This window comes from Ovis canadensis, chromosome 18, assembly GCF_042477335.2.
Source record: "Ovis canadensis isolate MfBH-ARS-UI-01 breed Bighorn chromosome 18, ARS-UI_OviCan_v2, whole genome shotgun sequence".
In the NCBI taxonomy this organism is placed as follows: Eukaryota; Metazoa; Chordata; class Mammalia; order Artiodactyla; family Bovidae; genus Ovis; species Ovis canadensis.
The window spans coordinates 47838674-47855056 of record NC_091262.1 but is presented as its reverse complement, the minus strand read 5'-3'; the positions used below and the strand labels follow the sequence as shown (position 1 = coordinate 47855056).

At 49.5% G+C, this 16383-nt stretch overlaps 1 protein-coding gene across 24 annotated transcripts in view; it reads left to right on the top strand.

Annotated features, from left to right (window-relative positions):
- The window catches only part of CCDC33 (coiled-coil domain containing 33), a 136873-nt gene that overhangs the window by 113353 nt on the left and 7137 nt on the right, over positions 1-16383 (top strand). The window lies entirely within an intron of this gene.

Here is a 16383-nt window from a genome sequence, read left to right as displayed (position 1 = left end):
TAATGGAGGTAGCCCAGGAGATCTTCCTGGAGGAGGAGGGTCCAGAGTGGAGCCTTGAAGGTCCACAGGGAGGCCTGGGAAGGGAAATGGGAATGGGAGAAAGCATCCTTCAGGAAGCCCCTCCCCCAAGCCAGCCCCACCCCCCTCCATTGTCCAGGCTCTGCTCAATTAGCCAGCTGACTCGGCAGGGGCCACCTAGGCAGAGCTTGGGGTCAGCAACCAAGGCCTTGCCATCACCCCTCCAAGCTTTACTGTGCTGAACACAAAAGCTTTCCAGGCGCCGTCTCTGCTGCCACTGGAAGGAAAAGAAAGAGCAGAAGGAAAGGAAATTTCACTCCTTCCGTTCCATTGCTGTAACCTTGGGCTGAACAAAGAGGCAACTGCCTCCCCCTCAGGGAACCTGTTTTGAACTGCAATTTGCACAGATTTGCTTGTGTTTGGGAGGCTCAGCTGACATCTGAGGTGTGGAGGTGTCGGGTGGAGGCACCAACTGGAAAAAAAATTGCACAAGCTGAGATCTGTGAGTTCAGTTTTATGTAGGGAATTAGGACGATAGCTCAGGATTCAGCCTGTCTCCTAGCTCTGATGGAGCTCCTTCAGAGAGGTAGTGGGGGAGGTCAGCAAGCACATATGTGACTGTGGAGAAAGGAGTCCATGCCACCAAGCACTCATCTCGGTAGAAGGCTGCTCTTAGTTACGAGGAACAGATATCTCAGTTCATGGTTTTAGTGCTTTTCTACGTAGGGGAAGATGCAAGATTCTGGATTCATACAATTTTCTCCTGAAAATGTACCTAACTATCTGAAGGCTTCTTCTGCTGTTTTTCCCAGAGCACAGAGTGCCTCATTCCTGATTTTTGCCCTGAATTTCTTTCAGGGTGTACTATACATGGAACTGGATTAGGGACATTCATAAATTCGACCAAGGTTTGGGAGGCGTTGCATGACCAATTTTTAGTAGAAATCCTCGTTGCTGAGTCGGCAGGGATTCCATTGCTAGGTCCCTCGATGGACTATTGTTGGACTAGACCCTGTTAAACACACCCAGAAGTCTCTGGACATGTCTAACTAATCTGTTATGGTCCAAGAGAAGATTCCCTCTTGTTGCTTCTTTCCATATCTGTAACTACACTATTGCAATCATTGATCCGTTTATCTGGTCGGTCATTTCAACTCACCAGCCATCATTCTTATCAGTAGCTGTCACACACTGGAGAATACAAGAAATAATAATCTTGTAAAATAGGCAGAATATAATAATATGTGAGTGAGTGTTAGTTGCTCAGCTGTGTCTGACTCTTTGAGACCTCATGGACTGTAGCCCACCAGGCTCCTCTGTCCGTGGAATTCTTCAGGCAAGAATACTTGAGTAGGTTGCCATTTCCTCCTCCAATATAACTAGTAGGCTTTATAAGGTCATAAGTAAGAATTTAAGCCAAGAACTTCCATTAGATGCTGCCCAGTACATCCCTGGTCAGCTGACCCAATCTGTTTAGTATCCATCTCTATCTTTAAGGGCAATAAGGCATCAGCCCCAATTTCCTAGTGTTATTAGGCTGATTATCCTTAGTATGATTTAACTGTCCCTGACATAAGGGGGGGTGGTCCCTTCAATTTAAGCCATAATAGCCTGATGTATAAATCCATCCCATAACTGAGGGGGGGGGTCCCTCCTAATAATCGAGAAGTTGTATTCTTTGACTGAAATTTAGGTCATTTCTCTGATTGAGCCTGAGTAAATTTAAAGATCTTGCTTAGGGCCAGTATGATTGATTGGCCAAGTGGGTTCCATCTAGTAAGATCAATAGTGACTCAGACAGAACTACAACTTCTTTCTTCTAGAACAAATTTCCTAAGGTCTATCCAATTAGAGCCTCAGAGAGGAGAAATCCGCCAAGAAGTACTGGTCATATTGGTAACTGACCATAAACCCAACACTTGGATTAATTTTGAAGTTCTGCATAGGCTTATGCTCATGGTAGAAAAAACTTTTGATTCATATGCAAAAGTTCAAGACCACAAAAACACTATAGATAATCACACAGATCAGGTCCAGCATCTCGGAATTGCTGTTGACTGCTGTGGTCAGGCACAACCTCTGTCCTCTCCCCTGGCTCCCCTGCTCAGACTTCTGATCTCAGGAACTACAGAAACGACACCAATTTGTACAAACCGAGTGTTTCCATTTTAAAGAAATGTGGTTAATTTCCCCTTAAAGCTACAGATTAGCTAAGAGTGACCTCTCAGACATCCTGAGGGGACCTATAGGAGCTCTGCCCATCAAATTGATGACCAATCTGGCAGGGTCCTTGGCCACCACTCCAGGGTTGGGGCAGGGGGGTCTTCCTGACCCTACTTCCCCAACTCAGAATGGCAACCAGAGGTTGTGGAGAGGAGGAGAGGTCCTTCCATAAGTCAGGATCTTCCACAAGCTAAGGACTTCCTTGGTAGCTCACACTGTAAAGAATCTGCCTGCAGTGCCGGAGACCCAGGTTCGATCCCTGGATTGGGAAGATCCCCTGAAGAAGGGAATGGGAACCCACTTCAGTATTCTTGCCTGGGAAATCACATGGACAGACCGCGCGGTCACAAAGAGTTGGACATGACCGAACTACTAACACTTTCCAGGAGCTAAGCAGAGACTGGTAGGGTAAGGAGTGCCAAGCTAGAGTGGGGGTGGAGGTCAAAGATGTCTTCTAGACAGAGCAGTAAGATTTCAGAGATAGGGAGGAGCCCAGGAAGGCTCGCCCCTGAACTTAGTGGCCAGGTGATATGGTTGTGCTGTGACAGATGGCCTTGAAATTGATTTGGAAGTTTATTATGCAGGCACGTGGAGCAATTAGAGGGCTCCTGAGGCCAGGCAGAAGGTTCCAGTTACCTCTTGCTGCATAATAAGCATCCCGAATTTAAAGCAGTAATGTCTTCTTTTATCATTCTCAGTTTTGCGGGTCAGGAGCTAGGCCAAGGCACAACAGGGAGGCCTGGTCTCAATCCATGATATGTGGGTTCCTAGCCGCCATGACTTCCCAGCCCAGGGAGGCTGGGGCCAGGCAGGTATCTCTCTCCCACACACTTAGTTTGGGCTTCCTCACAGCATGGCCACCTCAGGGTAGTGGACATTCTTCTCTAGGGGAACAGCAAGGCTTCCAGGAGGAAGGGTGGACGCTATGAAGATTCTGATGACCTGGCCTGAGAAGTCCCAGAACTTTGCAATGTGCCATTCTGCAAAGTCTCTGAGGCTCATCCAGTTACACAAGGAGGGAGATTAGATTCAATAAGAGGAGGAACACAGCCTTTCTAGCCCTCTTTCATTGATCAGAGAGGTAGGCTGTGTATTGAGAGAGCACAAAGAAAGACCAAATGTAAGAGAAGCGGAGAACCATGAGGCCTGCCTGCAGAAGGCTCCAGAGATCAGACCAGTCAGCCAGGAGCAGTGGAGGAGGCTGCCCCATCCCTGTGTCCTTCTGGGCAGAGGGAATTCCTGAGGGGAGGGTGGATATACCTACAGTCTTAGCTGGTTTCTCAAGGGCCGGGGGCTTCCCAAGTGGTCCTAATGGTAAAAAAAAACCTGCCTGCTAATACAAGAGATGCAAGAGACACGGGTTTGATCCCTGGATTGGGGAGGTCTGCTGGAGGAGGAAATGGCAGCCCACTCCAGTATCCTGGCCTGGAGAATCCCATGGGCAGAGGAACCTGGCAAGCTACAGTCCACAGGGTTGTGAAGAGTCAGACACGACTGAACACACACACACACAAAGGCAGAGGGATTATGAGGGAATAGAAATGGGCCCTCCTTGCTTGTGTAGGAGTCCAGGAACACCAAGGCCTGGCCAGACCAGGGTAAGGGGGTATGTGGGTAGAAATGAATCTTTCTGTCTCTGACTCAAAAAAGCAGCTTCTAAGGGCTCCTAAAACACCTTGCTTGAAGGGAATGTGCACACACCCACCCCAAGGCAGACACTTTGCCTAGGAGATAGCCCCAGTCCTTGGAGAATGGAGAAGGTCAAGGGCAGGGTGGCAGCTCGTCCTGTCCCCTTGGAGACAGCAGCTCAGTAACCCTACCCCAGGCTTGGCTTCCTGGGCACCATAGCAGCCTCCCTCCACAATGCCCAGAGCACCCCAGGTAGAACTGCAGCTCTGCCTCTGAGAGTGGGGCAACCTTGAACACATCACTCAGCTCCTCCCACTCTGGGCCTCAGCTTCCTCCTCAGCAAATTGGGTCTGAAAATGCCTCCCTTGCAGACTCATTGCTCAGGGCAGAGAAAAAGTACATAAAGGGCCTGGCCAGTGACAGACGTTCAACAAAGGGGAGCTGCTGTCATGAGGCTCCGTGACCCTTACAGGTCAACCTGGGCTTTGTGTATCTTCCTGGGAGGATGGAGGACTTGTAAAGATTTAGGCTTTGGGGTGTGTGCGTGAGGGCGTGGCGTACACGTTTTAAACTGCACCCAAGTCCCTCTCAACTGTTCCTCTGGCACAGTGGTCAGCCATGTATGTGTATGTATGTCAGGGTCGCTTCAGTGCTTTGAAATGGCTCTTGTCCCAAGTCCCATCTCTCCCTACTCAACCCCATCATTTTCCCTGGGGCTGGCTCGGGACAGAAGTCCCAGCTGAGGAGCAGGATTTGCTGTGTGACCTCTGGTAAATTACTGCACCTCTCTGGTCTCCATGGGCAGTTCTCAGCAGAATCTCCTAGACAGAGTTCTGAGGCAGGAGGTGTGAGATGGCAGGTTAGACTACCGGGGGGAAGAAGGTGTGTGCCTGCGGCTGGACAGCACCCCTAGACATGCTCCCCAAGAGCACGGGGCCCACTCAGGCCATACTTCCCACTGCAGGCCGAAGCCAGAGCATCTGTGGAAGGCGAGTGCCCTCTGCCGGCTGCAAAGGCAGACCACACTGCAGGTAGCCTGCCAGTCAGGGATCCCTGAGGCCTGGGGACCCAGATGTTGGGTGGTTCCCCAGGGAAGGGCAAAGTTGGAAGGGTGCATGCGCAGCCCTGCACACCTAGCCCCTGGCTGGGCCTCCCCACCCACCCTCTGCACCCACTCCACCCCCTGCAGAGCCCTGTCACCCATGCCACCTTTGATCTGGACACCCCAGGATTCTTCCTTCCCCTTGGAGCATGAAGGCCCCGCCAATGCCCTAAATTCCCATGCTCCAATCCATGACCCCTAAACACCTCTCCCTGCATGTCTCCTCATCCTCCAGAAAACCCCCTCACCATCCCCAGGTCTCTCTTCTACCCGGTATCCCCAGCTACCTCTGTCCTTTCACATCCTCTGTCCTCCTCCTGTACACCCTCCTCCTGGCACTCAGAGTGCTGGCCAAGGCCACCAGGGGCCATTTCCTTCAGGTCCCGCCCAGAGGCTTCCTGTACAGATTGGAAAGCTAGTAAACCCCACCTTTTATCAAAACCCTTTTAAATTGTGAAATACAACCCCCATGGAGACAATTGCGCTGAACAGAAAAATTAAACACAACCAAATTATCTTAAAGTAAACATCCATGAAACCAGCACTCAGGTCTAGAATTGGAATATCACCAGCACCCCAAGTCCCTGGTGCTTCTCATCTCCTAGACATGACCCCTGGACCCGCTCATGTCTTATACTCTGCTGCTGCTGCTTGTTCTTTCTTTTTAAATTTATTTCGCTGTGCTGGGTCTTAGTTATGGCATGTGGCATCCTTAGCTGAGGATACAGGGTGGAAGAGAGACCTAGGGATGGAGAGGGGGTTTTCTGGAGGATGAGGATTTTTTGTTGGCGGCACATGGGATCTAGTTCCCTGACCAGGGATCAAACCCAAGCCCCCACACTGGGAGCTCAGTCAGCCACGGGACCACCAGAGAAGTCCCTTTTGCTTTATTTCTTTATATTATCAACACTTCCGTACATCTCCCTCATCACTATGACCTAATAGGCCCTGTTTTTAACTTTCTATAAGGAGCATCACGTCACGTGTTTTATTTTGTGTATGGTTCATTTGCTCAGCTTTATGTGTGACAGTCATCTGTATGGTTGTGGGGTGCTGTGGGTCCTCTTTTACATTGTTGTATAGTATTCTATTGTATGGGTTCCTCCACCCCACCCCAACCTCCTCTCTTACCTATTCCGTTAATTCCTCACTGTCACACCAGTCCTTTATATGTTTAAGAAGGTAATTTCTACTTTGTATCCAGCTTTGCAGCTTATCTACAGGGAAAGTTGGTCTATATTGCTGCATGTGCCATTATCCAAGTTCAGTTCAGTTCAGTCACTCAGTCGTGTCTAACTCTTTGCAACCCCATGAACTGCAGCACTCCAGGCCTCCCTGTCCATCACCAATTCCCAGAGTTCACCCAAACTCATGTGCATCAAGTCGGTGATGCCATCCAGCCATCTCATCTTCTGTCGTCCCCTTCTCCTGCCCCCAATCCCTCCCAGCATCAGAGTCTTTTCCAATGAGTCAACTCTTCGCATGAGGTGGCCAAAGTACTGGAGTTTCAGCTTTAGCATCATTTCTTTCAAAGAACACCCAGGACTGATCTCCTTTAGAATGGATTGGTTGGATCTCCTTGCAGTCCAAGGCACTCTCAAGAGTCTTCTCCAACACCACAGTTCAAAAGCGTCAATTCTTTGGCGCTCAGCTTTCTTCACAGACCAACTCTCACATCCATACATGACCACTGGAAAAACCATAGCCTTGACTAGATGGACCTTTGTTGGCAAAGTAATGTCTCTGCTTTTGAATATGCTGTCTAGATTGGTCATAACTTTTCTTCCAAGGAGTAAGCGTCTTTTAATTTCATGGCTGCAATCACCATCTGCAGTGATTTTGGAGCCCAAAAAATAAAGTCTGACACTGTTTCCACTGTTTCCCCATCTATTTGCCATGAAGTGATGGGACCGGATGCTATGATCTTCATTTTCTGAATGGTGAGCTGTAAGCCAACTTTTTCACTCTCCTCTTTCACTTTCATCAAGAGGCTTTTTAGTTCCTCTTCACTTTCTGCCATAAGGGTGCTGTCATCTGCATATCTGAGGTTATTGATATTTCTCCCAGCAATCTTGATTCCAGGTTGTGCTTCTTCCAGCCCAGCGTTTCTCATGATGTACTCTGCATATAAGTTAAATAAGCAGGGCGACAATATACAGCCTTGACGTACTCCTTTTCCTATTTGGAACCAGTCTGTTGTTCCACGTCCAGTTCTAACTGTTGCTTCCTGACCTGCCAAAGCAGAAGGCTATCTCCCCTCCTTTCTAAAGCTCTGTGGCCTTGACCAAGTCAACCTGCACCCACCCCTTTTCCTCCTACCCCTCTGGCAATTTCCCTGAACTTGAAGGCTCCTGTCCCACCACCACCCTTTTCCTTTGTCCTTGAACCCCTCTCCCCACCCTACACTTCCTCTGACTCTGGAAAATCTCCTCCCGTCAAGGTTTCCATCACACCTGGGAGGCTGTCTTCCCACCCCTTTATCTCCAGCTGAGATTCTTTAGCTTACCACCATCACCTTCACCTGGAAGCCACACAGGTACCTCCCACCCAGCCTGACTGCACCTCAGGCCAACTCCTCAGCCTCCGTACTCCATGTACGCGCCTCCTCCCCTGAAGACCCACTGCCTACCCCTGATACAGGTCCTAACAAGTTCACCTGGCTCACTGTTCTTAGCCTTCATTCTCCTGATTTATCTTCTGGGCTCAGCATCCTGAGAGGTCTTATCACAGGCAGCCCCTGCCCCACAGCTTAGGCCCTTCCATGGCCTTCAGAACGGAGTCTTAGGCCCTGAGACTGGCCTTCAAGGCCGTCTTCTGTCTGCCCAACTACCTCTCCAGCTGAACCCCTATTTCTCCTCCCCGCACCCTGCTCTCATCTGCTTTGTTCCTAATCTCACTCTCTCTCACCTCCTTGTCTTTGCCACAGCATCTCCTCTGCCCAGGGGCTCCCCAGGGGGCTCAGTGGTAAAGAATCCCCCTCCCAATGCAAGAGATGCAGGAGACTCTGCAACTCCAGGGTCAGGAAGATCTCCTGGAAGAGGAAAGGGCAACCGCTCCAGTATTCTTGCCTAGAGAATCCGGTGGACAGGGAAGCCTGGCAGGCTACAGTCCATGGGGTTCCAAAGAGTCAGGTATGACTGATCGACTGAGCAGTGTACACGCCTTTGCCAGGAGAGCCCTCTCTCCACCTCCAGAGAGCTCATTCCCAAGAGTCAACTCAGATGATCACTTCCTCCAGGAAGCCTTCCTGCCCCACCCTGCCCCGAGACTGGAATAAGACTCTGAGTTTCCCTCTGTCACAGGCACTTCCTGCCACCTCCTCAGTGTAGAGGGGAGCCCACCACGTTCCTGGAACAGTCTGGACTCTTCTGGGCTCTGAGGCCCCAGCATAGCTCACATGTGGCACTCAGCAAGTGCTGTTTGACTGGATGTTTGCTGAGCTGCTTCCAGTCAAGGCTTTATGACTGAGTTTCTGCAACCTTGGGCACACTGCTGCCTTCTTGCCTCCGCTTCACCATCTGAACAGTGAAGGTATAAGGCGTACCTGGGCTTCCCTGATAGCTCAGTTGGTAAAGAATCTGCCTGCAATGTAGGAGACCCCAGTTTGATTCCTGGGTCAGGAAGACTCTCCAGAGAAGGGATAGGCTACCAACTCCAGCATTCTTGGGCTTCCCTTGTGGCTCAGCTGGTAAAGACTCCGCCTACAAAGCAAGAGACCTGGGTTTGATCCCTGGGTTGGGAAGATCCCCTGGAGAAGGGAAAGGCTACCCACTCCAGTATACTGGCCGGGAGAATTCCGTGGACTGTATAGTCCATGGGGTCACAAAGAGTCGGACACGACTGAGCGACTTTCACTGTCACTTTGGCCAACATAGTTGGTTGTGGCCACAGGGATATTTGAACAGCCTCAAATGGCTGAAGTGCCTCTGATTCCACCGTAAAAAAGTTCTTTGTGGGGGAGAGGGGCAAGCATTGCCCTCTTCAGGCTTTTGTGAAAGATCACCACCACCCCTCCTCTTTTATTAAAGGTGAGGGAGGCTGAGGTGGATGCTGGGCCTCAGCTTCTGTAAAATGGGAGCAGTCAGATAATCATACCTTCTGGACTTGGTACTCAGGGCTATCACACGGATACTTTTTTTTCATCTATGTCCAATAATTCCTCATTATCTCACCTGCTCTTTATACGTGTAAGGTGATTTCTACTTTGTATCCAGTTTGTAGGTTATCAAAAGTGGTACAAAGATGGGAGGTAGAGGGAGATCCCTAGTGGCCTAGTGGTTAGGATCCCAGGCTTTCACTGCTGTGGCCCAGGTTCAATCCCTGGTCAGAGAACTGAGATCCCACAAGCCAAGGTGGCCAAAAAAACAAAGATGGGATGTGGTGTCTTCAGGCAGCCTATATACCAGAGCCAGGCAGACCCTCATCACACTTCCTGATTCCACAGCCACCGCTTGAGATGAGACTATTTTCCCATTCCACAGATGAGGACACTGAGGCTCAGAGCATAGTTACTACCCTTCCAGGGCCAGAGAGGAGGTGCATGCAGCAAAGGCCACCAACACCCTGTAGCAGGGGAGTTATAAACCCAGGGCCACCTGGTGCCTCTCACGTCAGCTGCTCAGAGAGCTGGGGTCCCAGTGGGTGAGGGGGGTACAGTGGGCACTCAGGGTCGGGCACAGGTAGAGTCCTTGTCACTAGAGGATGTGCAGGCCCAGAGAGATAGGAGTGAGGCTGACGTCCTGCCCACGATCCCCACAGCAGAGCAGCCTGGGAACTGGAGGGGGAGGAGGCAAGTGGAGGGCCGGCACACCACAGGAATCTGGGTCGTGGTGTCCTGGGTTTTCTCAAGGCTGCACTGTGACGCAGAACGTGGCCCTGAGCCGGGAGCCCAGCCCAATCTGTTTGGAGAGGTCAGGGCTGCCGTCGAGAAGCACAGCTCAGCTGTGGGGGTGAGTGGAGTTGGAGAGGAAGGGAGGTTGCCGCCCCTCTGGGTCCCCTGGGATAGAGGAAGCTGGCAAGAGTAGAGCCTGAGGGCGGGTGATCCAGGGCCAGGTCCCTCTCCACCCCTCCAGGGGAGATTTGGCTGGGGGTGGTGGTGGGGCCTGTGGAAGCTCAATAGGGCTAACCTCCGAGGGATGGAGCCCCCAAGAACCCATCAGCCATGTGGCTGATGTAAGGCCTCCCCACTTCAGCAGGAGCCACACTGTCCTTCTCCATTTATTTTTTTCCCTTCCTCTGGACCTCATCTCTCGTTCTTTGTCAAGGAGGAGGGGTGTTAAGAATAGAACTTTGTTCACCCCCAAGACTCCTGAGTGAGAGGTAACAGAGCATTAGAAAGGGTGAGCCCAATAAGAAGAGGAGCTGATTAGACCCGTGGGGCAGGCCAAGGTCACAGCCCCTTCCCCAGGACTCCTGCCACGCAAACGTGCACAGGTGCACACACATGCACTCTCAGGAGCACACACACTACCAGTCCTCATGCAATTACAAATTACTGTTGTTGTCCATTCAATCATGTCCAGCTCTTTTCGACCCCATGGATTGCAGCACGCCAGGCTTCCCTGTCCTTCACCATCTCCCGGAGCTTTGAACCCATGTCCATCGAGTCGGTGATGCCATCCTGTCCTTCACCATCTCCTGGAGCTTTGAACCCGTGTCCATCGAGTCAGTGATGCCATCCAACCATCTCATCCTCATCCCCTTCTCCTGCCGTCAATCTTTCCCAGCATCAGGGTCTTTTCCAATAAGTCAGTTCTTCGCATCAGGTGGCTAAAATATTAGAGCTTCAGCTTCAGTCCTTCCAATGAACGCTCCGGATTGATTTTCTTTAGGACTGAATGGTTTGATCTCCTTGTAGTCCCTTAGACTACAAATTACTGAGTGGACTATAAAAGATCAAAGATTAGGTAGTGGAAATGGGGGAGAGGTTCTCTGCAGATATTAATAGTTCAGCCTGAGTAGAGATGTGAAGGGGGAGATAAGAGTGCTGGAGGGGAAGGGCGGGGTTGATGGGCATAAGGGGATGGCTTGTAAGAGGCCTTGATTTTGCCTCTAAGTTGAAGCAGGGCAGGAAGAAAGCTGCTCCAAACCTCAGGCACTCATTCTGAACCACAGCCGTGATGATCTCAGCCTTCCCCATCCGCACACACATAGACTAAGGTACCCGGACCTCAGCATCTAGCAGGGTTCTTCCCTGCCCAGTGCCTCTCTCGCTGCCCCCCTACCTTGAGCAGGACCTACTGAAGGAGAAGCTGGTAAAGCAGCAATGGGATCAGGCCACAGTTTTCTCACTGTGCTAAGCAGGCTGCATGCCCACCTGTCCCAACGCAGGGAGACCTGGGCACTTCTGGCTCCCTGAGGAGCAGGCTGAGGATGCCCTTCTTCCATCTCCATGCCAGGCAGCCTTGGCATCAGGGACAGAGGGTACCCTGGGACCTTGGGACATCATATGGACACCGGTGCCTGTGCTGGCCACAACCCCCATCAGTGCCCCTCGATTTCTGTAGACAGACTCAGCTACTGTCAAGGCAGGATCCCAATCTTCTTCCCTCTGGGTGAAGCCCCAACCTGCCTCAATCCAGTAGGTGCAAAGAGCACAGGTTTTAGCAGGGTCTGAGTGCAAAGGCTCGCTCCACATTTGCAGGCAATGGGAAACGTGAATTAATCTGAGTCTCATAGGATGTTCTGAGGCATCCTTTAGGCCCTCGACAAGGGTCAGCGTGGGCCTGCTTGCTCTCAGAGGGCCCTGCCAGGAAGGTAGAGCAGATCTGGCCATTTCTCCCAGACAGGACTGGATAAGCCTCACAGGGTGGAGAGGCTGTGATCAGGGCCCAGAACCAGGGCCCACAGGGAGCACCCAAAGCTCAGGGCTGGAAAGGACCCCACTATTGCTGAGAACCAGGATGCTCTCCAAAGGGGTGGAAATGTGGAGGCTTCCTGTATTTAACTGAAGTTGACCAGGATTTCCTTTCTTTTTTAATTCATTAAACGTTTTTAACTTTTTAATGTGAAGTACAACACCCATTCAAACAAACACGCAAAACATAAATGCATACAAGGGATGAATCATCGCAAGGTGAACATACACATGTAACCCCCTACAGGTCCTACAGGTCAAGAAGAGCACTCCCAGCACCCCAGAAGCTCCCTCATGCCCTCATCATCTCTCTACCTTCCCGAGGGGATCTAATACCCTGATTTTTAACTCGTCCAAGTGTACTTGCTTTTAGAGAAAATCTGTATGGAATTGTAGAGTAGGGGATTTGTGTCTTTCTTCTTTTGCTCACAATTAGTTTGAGAGATTCCTCCATGTGGTTTTCCCTGACCACCATTCATTCATTTGTGTTGCTGAGTAGCATCTTACTGTATGACTCTCCCACCATTCTACTGCGATGGGTACTTGTGTTATTTCCAGTTTAAGATTATTACAAATAATACTACTAGTGATGTTCTTAAACCAGCCTCTTGATGCATTCGCATGTGCATTTTGGGGGGTGGTATATACTCAGGAGTATAATTGCCAGATCATAGGCTATGCAGGCATTCAGCTTCAATAGGATCCAGTTTCTGAACAGATCTGTGAAAGGATGGTGGCACTTCACGTTCCCCCAGCAGGGACTAAGAGCTCTACTTGTGCTACATCATCACCAATATTTGGTATGCTCAGGGTTGTTTTGTTTTTGTTTTAGTCAGTGTGGCAGCATATAGCAGAATCTTTTTGGTTTTAAAGGACTAATGAGGGTGGCCACTGATTCCGATGCTTATTGGCTTATTTTGTTGAGGGTCAGTTCAAATCTCTTGCCTGTTATTCTCTTGCATAGTCTGTCTTTCTCTTATTGATTTGTGGGAGTTGGTTTTTTATAATTTTATTTATTTATGTCTTGTGTATTCATTGGCTACGCTGGGTCTTAGTGGCTGTGCAGAGTTGTCTCTAGTTGCTTTCAGCAGGGATGACTGTAGTTGTGGTTCACGGGTTTCTCTCTACGGTGGTTTCTCTTGTTGTGGAGCGTGGGCTGTAGGGCGCTTGGGTTTCGGTAGTTGTGGTTCCCGGGATTTAGGGCGCAGGCTCAGTAGTTGAGGCTTAGTTGCTCTGCAGCATGTGGGATCTTCCTGGACTAGGGATCAAACCTGTGTCTCCTGCATTGGCAGGTGGATTCTTTACCACTGAACCACCAGAGAAGCCTGGGAGTTGTTTTTATATCTGAATATGAGCTCATCTTTGGTTGTGTTTGTTTCAAGTATCTTCTCCCACTTTTCTTGCGCATTTCACCCTGTTAATAATGTCTCTACATGAATACAATATCTTAATTTAAATGTACCAATTTATCAATCTTTTCCATCCTGATTTGTGCTTTTTTGGCATATTTTGGTTTGGGGTTTTCGTTGTTGTTTTGGGTTGTTTTTTTTTGTTTGTTTTTTGTTTTTTGTGTTTTTTTGCCACACTGTGTGGCTTGTAGGATCTTAGTTCCCCGACCAGGGATTAAACCTGGGTCCACAGTGGTGAAGGCCAGCATCTCAACCACTGGACCATCAGGGAAGTCTCCCCTTTTTGGAGATATCCTGTTTTGAAATACCTTTCCCTACCCCAAGTTCATAAAGATGTTCTTATCCTCGTCTCCTGGAGGCTTTATTGTTTTACCTTTTACACTTAGATCTACAGTCCCTCTGGATTTGTTTTTTTTTGGGGGGGGGATTTATTTTTAATTATGGTATGTAATAGGAGTCAAGTTTCCCTTTTCTCCAGATAGATATCAATCTATGCAGCACCTTTTATTAAAATGACTGTCCTTTCCCTACCACCCTGTAGCACCATCATATGTTAAGGGTCCATATATGCGTGGATCTGTATTCGGGCTCTCTCATGCTTTGGCCTGCTTGTCAAACTTTGCGGTTATATTACCCTGTCTTAATTACTGTAGCTTTATCATAAATCTTGACAGGTGATACAGCAAGTCTTCCCACCTGTTTCTCTTCAAAAGCGTTTTGGCGATACTTATTCTTTTTATTTCTCATAGAACCAGTTCATCTGTTTCTCCACATATACAAGAGGGTTAAGATCTTAATTGAAAATACATTGAGTCTATGAATGAGTGTAAGGAAGAACTAACTCTTTAAACATTTCGTTTTTCACTCTGTGAACATGGTATAGCCCTCAATGTATTTCGGTTTAAGTTATTTTTAATTAGATGAATAACATGAATAAATTCTTAGAAAAATGCAGAGATTAAGCAAGTGTTCCTTTTCCTTCCCAAACTGAGCAGTTACTACTGTTACTATACATCTGTATGTATGCTCTCATGCACACGTGCACACGTGCATTCACACGTACACATATCAGTTGTGGATGTGATCATATTAATTTGCCACATTGCTACTTTTTTTTTTAACTTAAAAATACAGTGTGGACATCTCTGCCTCAGAACAATTGAATCTAGGTCATTCCTTGTAAGTACTGCCTGTATCCAGAGACTGAGCATTTCCTAGAATAAAATCACACTTTGCAGTGTGTGGAGCATCCTTCAACTTGTTTTCTTGGACAAGCTGTGTTTTCTCTAAAAGATAATTCTAAATCAAGGAAACCCACTTGGATACTGCCGTAATTGTTCAGAGAAGACATGAGAAGAGCGTGAACTAGGCTAGGGAGGGAAAGGAGGGATGAATTTTATTTTTCAAAAATATCATGTGATTCCTCTTGACGGTCTACTGAGCCTCCCAAACCCCTGTCCATCAAGGGGCTGCTATACATTGAAGATGTAGAGCACAGCAGAGGAGGGAGCAAGGGAACCCAGGCTGAGGGTAGCAAGGACGAAGAGGAAGGGGTCTGACCTGTTAACTAAAGCTGATACTAGAACAGTGATGGGGTGGGATGGGAACTGCTGCCTCCAAGGCCTGCCTGCCTGAGGCAGGGCTCCTGAACTCTGACCTTGCAGCAACTCCATGCTCCTCCTGTCAGAGGAACCTGAGGCTCAGCAAGATGAAGGGGCTTGTCCAAGCTCACTCAGTGAGTCAGTAGCCAAGCTGGGCTTCTGCCTGGGGCCCGACCACAAAGCCCTGAGGGGGTGCAGTCTCTGGGCTGAGTGTCCTAGTTAACGTAGCTGTCTGAGGGCACCAGATGGGCAGATCTACAGGAGCCAAGACCTGAAACTTGACTGGGGCAGGTGCTGGGGAGACGGACCCAGCGCTGGCACCATTCAGAGGCAGTCTAGCCAGAAGGCTAGACAGCAGCAGGTGACAAGTGGTATCTGATGAGCCCCTGCTGTCTGGAAACCCCGCCCTGGGAAGCCAGCAGCCCACCATGCAACAGGTTGGAGGCAGTGACTGGGAGCCAGGCCATATCCCCAGTCAGCATGGGGCCCAGGTGGGAGTTGGGGACCGAGCTCTGCTTCCTGAGGACTTGGGAGCCCCTTCCTGGCTGGAGCCCCCACCCCCCGCCTGCAAGGCCTGCACAGTCTCAGGAAGGCCACAGGCCACAAGCTCCCCCTGGCCTTGCTTCCCTCCTCCTGCTCCACCCCCAACCTAGCTCATCCCTCCTCCCCCTCCACAGACCTTTCTGGCTTCACATTTTGAGTCTCTCTTTTCTATTTTGTTGTACTGTTTATATTTAAGAAGCTACCTTCACAAAAGTGTTTGTAAATAACAGTAGGGAATTTCTGATTATAAAACAAATAGTGTAAATATAACCTATGAATTCTCCTATGTACACACAAGGGTAAACATGAATTTTTTTCCCAAGTTGAAATCATAATTCTTTGTAATAATCTGTTTTCATCACTTCTCAAAATATTGTGAAGTTTCCCTATATGGGGCATCGTGACAGGATTGCAGTGCTTAAGAACAAGGATTCAAGGGCCAGCAGGCCTGGATTTCAGACCCTGACCCTGCCGCTCATTAGTTTTGTGACTGAGCAGGCTACTCACCTCTCTGGGCCTTGTCTTCATCATCGGTAAAATGAGGATGATAAGAGAACCCATCCTCACAGGCTAAATGAAGGAGGCGGGCCTGACCTAGAACATGGTAAATGCTCAATGAATACCAGATGTTAGTATTGCTGTGAATCCTATCCTAATGACAGAGCCTGGCATCCTGGCCCCACCTCATATCCTGGATCCTATAGCTGGATCCCAGCGCTGACCCTGAGTCCTTATCTGGGTCTCCCAGGCTTACCTTGGGTCCCTTCAAGACCCCTGGGCTGGTTGGGAGGCTGGTGCCCAGGGGCAGCTCCCAAGGGGCCTTCAGGGAGATTTCAGAGAGAGTCTTCCCTGGGTTCTCAGTGACACAAAGAAGAAGAGGGATTAGAGAAGGAAGAAAGGAGAAAGGAGAAGGTGAGAATGGCCCGAATTTAGCCAGGCCCTGGAGAGCTGGCCCGGAGGTTTTCAAGTCTCCATCACTCAGGGGCTTCCTCAATGGTGTCT